Source organism: Ipomoea nil, unplaced genomic scaffold, assembly GCF_001879475.1.
Source record: "Ipomoea nil cultivar Tokyo-kokei standard unplaced genomic scaffold, Asagao_1.1 scaffold3103, whole genome shotgun sequence".
Lineage (NCBI taxonomy): Eukaryota > Viridiplantae > Streptophyta > Magnoliopsida > Solanales > Convolvulaceae > Ipomoea > Ipomoea nil.
Window position 1 is genome coordinate 435 of NW_017619531.1, and position 5636 is coordinate 6070.

General features: G+C 36.2%; 1 pseudogene; it reads left to right on the forward strand.

The window, feature by feature from the left end:
• The first annotated feature begins 1160 nt into the window (after positions 1-1160).
• On the forward strand, positions 1161-2776 carry LOC109166577 (annotated as a pseudogene).
• Positions 2777-5636: the final 2860 nt, after the last annotated feature.

The window sequence follows — 5636 nt, forward strand, 5'->3', positions numbered from 1 at the left end:
AGTTTCATGACTATATCGATTCGATTCAAATTCGACTATATATATGTTCGAATATTCAAATCTCAAATTTGATTCGTATTCGATTGACTCGAATATTCGAATTCAAAATGCGTAACTTAATTATTTGTTTTACACCCTAAGGTTGGGGTTCAATCCTGTGACCTTCCCTCAATGGGAGTCACAGAGGTGCCATTTGAGCACAAAATACTTGGCATATCAATACTAGTTATTAAAACTTGCAATATGCGATTAAAAAAAACTCAATGATGAATAAAAATAATAGTGAAAATTATATAATCAAAATAAATGTAAAATTATATGATCTTATAAATATTATGAGAAAAAATTATAACAGATAATATAAATAATTAATAAGTTTTGTATAATTAAAAATTATATAAAATTAGAAATAATTTATAAATATACGTTAAAGTAAACACAATGTATAAGTTTTTATATTTAGCCGCATTATTTAATGATGTGAACAACTTAGGAGAAAAAGAAAAAGAGGGACACATTTGGAAAGAATTTATGAGTGTCGAAAAAAAAAAAATATAATGAACAAGTTAACACTAAATTTATGGGATAAAAGCCTTTCAAATGAGCCGCAAGTATTGTAGTTGCGCACGTCAGTTACCTTTTTTAAATATTATTGCCTCAATGTATAAAATTTTTGCGATTTACTCATTTATTTATTTTGGGATAATAAGCCTTTCAAATGAGCTGCAAATATTGTACATGCGCATACATCCACTTTAATTACTTTTAACACTCTAATAGCTAGCCAAACATATTTTGCTCAAATGACATGTAGTGACTCTTTCAGATGGAAGGTTATGAGATTGAGCCTCACTGAAGTAATGTTAACTCTTTATGCATACTATAATGTAATAGAGTTGGTAGAATGACAAATTATTCGATAGACTTGGGTCCTCCTTGCAAGATGGAACCGTGTCTAAAAATACACAATTTACACACTGAATATTCACAATTTAAATTGTGAATATTCAGTATATAAATTGTGTATTTTGATCCGGATCCGCCTTGCAAGGTGGACCCGGGTCCATGGCATAAGTGCATAACTATTGCCTTTAAATACAAGTATACAACCAAGAATTATTCCAAGTAGAAAACAAAAGAAGAAGAAGAAGAAAAGATTATATTGAAAAGAAAGCAAAAATATAATGAAGGTGAATGTTAAGAGGTCTTACGTAGTTAAACCATCAGAGCCAACATGGAGTGGCCTTCTCTCCTTATCGGAGCTTGATCAGATCGCAACCATGATGCATGTTGAAACCCTCTATTTCTACTCTACTCCTTCCACATTATCCCCAGACGCCATTATCGATACCTTGCGACTCTCTCTCAGCCAAGTCCTGGTGCATTTTTACCCCTTGGCCGGTCGCCTGAGCTGGACTAGTGCCGGCGGCAGCTCAGCCCTCGTGCTTAACTGCAATGCCGCTGGCGTCGTCCTCGTAGAGGCGGAATCCGACGCCGTGTTGGCCGATCTCGGGGACTTCTCGCCCTGCCCCGAGTTAAACCACCTGGTTCCTAGCGTAGACTACAGCGGTGATCCTATCCAGGATATTCCCTTGTTCGTGGGGCAGCTCACTAAGTTCAGATGCGGAGGAATTAGCCTTGGGTTTGCGATATCTCACGTTGTGGCTGACGGACATGCGTCTCTGCCATTTTCTGTCGGAGTGGGCTAATCTTGCCTCCGGGAAACCATTGAGCTCCGCCCCTTTTCATGACCGGAGGAGACTTCTCCGCGGGGTAGGAGAATCATCTTCTCCACAGGGAGGTCCTCGTCGGGTTTTCGATCATTCTCCTCCGCTTATCGTTGGCCAGTCCAGCGACGAAAGCGAGAGGATGAAGGAAACCAAAGTATCCACGCTGAGATTAAGTAAACCACAGATTCATGCACTAAAAGCTGCCGCCAACAATGGTCGGAGTTATAATGCCAAACCGCGAGACTATACCAGGTACGAGTAGGGGTGTATACGGATGGAATCCAGTCAAATATCATATTTTCTATTCCATTCAAATTTCACTATATATATATTGGAATTCATATTCTTATTGGATTTATTTGAATTCAGGTACGAGGTGATAACCGCCCACATATGGAGTGCGCATGCAAAGCGCGAAGCCATAAACCCAACAGCCCACGAATTTATGCTTCTCTGTCGATATCCGCAGGCGAATGGAGCCTCCATGCCAGATTCGTATTTCGGTAATGCGGTCGTTGACGTGGTGATCCATGGCGGCGTCTCGGGGGAGATTATCTCCGGGCCACTACAAGACGTGGCTTCTAAAATACGTGAGGCAATCGATGGTGTAACCTCGGAGTACGTGAACTCTTCAATAGATTTTATAGAAATGAAGTGGATGTGATTAAAGAGGCAAGAATTATTAGGAGTCTTGTTTGGTGGGAATCCAAATCTGAGCGTTATAAGCTGGGTGGGTCTTCCGATTCAGGGACTCGATTTTGGGTGGGGGGAAGAGATTCATATGAGCCCCTGGAAATCATGACTGTGATGGGGACGTTTTGATCCTTCCAGGTCCAAACGGAATTGATGGGGACGATGGTCATTGCTGGTTGCTGCATGTTTGCAAGTTGATCACATTCAAGATTTCAATAAATATTTCTATCAAGATATCAACAATTTGTGAAGGAGACGGTACAATCGTTATATCGTGCACCAGGGTGCACAATGCAATGCGCACCCTGCCCAAAACGATATTGTTTTTAATGTTAAGATTTTATATGTATTATGTTAAGACTTTATGTGTATTATTTATTATGTATTATGTATTATGTATTATGTTAGATTATGTGTATTATGCTATGAGTTTTATATGTATTCTACTATACAATTCTGTACATTCGAAATAAGGGATTTTTTAAAGAAGTTAACGACAGAAAACGAAATTTCTAAAAAAGAAACTGATACAAAACGACATCTTTGGCCAGGGCATTGTGAACAAATCTAATTAAATCTTTGATCTGCAAGATCTAATGGATGAGAAATCAAGTAAAAAATGAGCGGGGTCATTTTCATATATATATATATATATATATATATATATATATATATATATATATATATATATAATATATATATATATATATATATATATATATATATATATAATTAGGTTCTGGTGCGATTCTGCGGTTTAATCTGGGTCATTCATCTCGCTTAAATCAACGTTCAGGATTGTCAAAATTAAAAAAAAAACTCGTGGCAAATTTGTAATTTTTGCATCTAGGTCAAAATTAAGGTGAGCGGATCTGTGATTAATGTGCGTGAGTTTTGTATATAAGTGCGTGAGGTTTGTGCGTAAGTGCGTGAGTTTTGTGCTTAATGTGCGTGGGTTGTGCTTAACGTGAGTAGTTGTTAAAACTTAAAGTGTGGAATTTTGTGCTTAAATGCGTGAGATTTGTTCTTAATGTGAGTGGAGTTTGTGCTTCATGTGCGTAGGTTTGTGCTTAATGTGTGTGAAGTTAGTGATTAATGTCAATAGTTGTTGAAAACTTAAGGTTTGTGAGTTAATACTAAAGTGCGTGGGGTTTGTGCTTAATGTGCGTGAGGTTGTGCTTAATGTGCGTGAGTTTGTACTTAATGTACGTGAGTTTGTGCTTAATGTCAGTAGTTGTTGAAACTTAAAGTCTGTGAGTTAATATTTAAAGTGCGTGGATTTTGTGCTTAATGTGCGTGAGATTGTGTTTAATGTATGTGTGTTTTGTACTTAATGTACTTAAGATCTAACACTTAAGGTGCGTGTTTCTATCACTTAAGGTGCCGCCATTTCCAGTTTTGAGCATCTTTTTAAATTTTAGCTTTTGGAGTTACAAAAAACTGATTAACCAAACACTTATATTAATTTTTTAACCATGTAAAATAGTTTAAAAATAATCAAATAAGCCAAAATTAATAGATAAGCTAACTATCTTACCAAAATGACCAATATATATAACTCATATAATATATTATATATGTATATAATTCTTTTTTTTTTTTTTTAACAATTGCCCCCAAATTTGGGGGCCAATTGTTTAAAAAAGAAATTAAAATTAATGTATACACATACTATACAGCAGGCAGTGCGCTGCCTGCTGTATAGTATAGGCATATACATGTTCTCTAATCTGGGGCCCCCAATTTTGGGTGCTCTGTGCAAGTGCCCTGGGTAGTCATGCCCAGGGACGCCCTATATATATATATATATATATATATATATATATATATATATATAGAAAATCACTCATATGTGGTCATGTCATTAGATTTGGTTGTATTTGTGTCGTTGAATCAGTTTAATCTAACGGCAGTTATAATTCTGAGGATTTTCGCGTGTTTTGGTAAGTAGGGGTGTTATGGTAATTACAGTGACCATTTTATAGCGGGCGGGTTCCAGAATACACCAACAGTGTTGACAACATACACCAATAGTGTAATAAAACACACCACAATGAAACACACCAATGGTGTATTCTTGTGTTATGATAATTACAGTGGCCATTTATAGCGGCCGGGTTCCAGAATACACCAACAGTGTTGACAACATGCACCAATAGTGTAATAAAACACAACAATGTGATTTTTTCTATTCCGGTGTTTTACGACGAGTTTACCCTTGCAGTTCGGTGGGTAGGAGAGAATGTGCGCGAAAATACTGGAAAAATCTTGTTTAATATGATTCATTGGATCTATCTAATCTAATGGCCTATAATTGACCATATGACCACACCTAACAACATGGCCACATGTGATCACCCATATATATATATATATATATATATATATATATATAATATTATAATATATATATATATATATATATATATATATATATATATATATAACTATGTTTTTTACGCGCATTGCGCTATTGGATAATGCCCAATGTTTTTTTTTTTAAAAATAAGTACTTTAAAGTATATTAAGGCAAGATTATATTGAAATTGTTCATGCATAGATAATTGAAGGTTGAATTTGCGTATTTAAATAGGTAATTCTTCTCGCAAAGGTTGAGTCCCCAACCCCAAGGGCCCCCCACACTCCGACCCGACAGAGCATTGTGGGAAGTTGTAAATCACGGTGACTCAATGGTTCAGCAGACAGGACCAAATGCCGGTGCGAACAAGGAATCTACCCACTTTGGACATAATTCCCGCACTGCCGTCGCCGAGGTTCAAACCTTGGTCTCTTCTCCCAAACTAAACCATTGAGCTAAGCCCGTGCGGGTTAAATAGGTAATTCTAAGTTTACAAATGCCAAGATAATATAGTCAAGATTGATTATAATTGTCATAAAATAATTGTATAGGTATGGTTGAAACCAAATACGGGACATAAGGGAGAACAAATAAAAATTAGGGCATAAAATATTAAATATATACTAACACTACTGGAAATTATGGAATTTCCGACCACCTGAAAGTGATCTTAAATCAAGTCGAAAACTTTGTTCCGACCACTTTTGGTATCCGGAAAAACCTTTGTTGCTATTTCCGACCACTTTTTGGACTTTTTAGTATCAACTTAATTTAAGATCATTTTCAGGTGGTCGCGAAATTCCATAATTTCTAGTAGTGTAATATTGTTTGAGGAGATTTCGACATTAGGATTT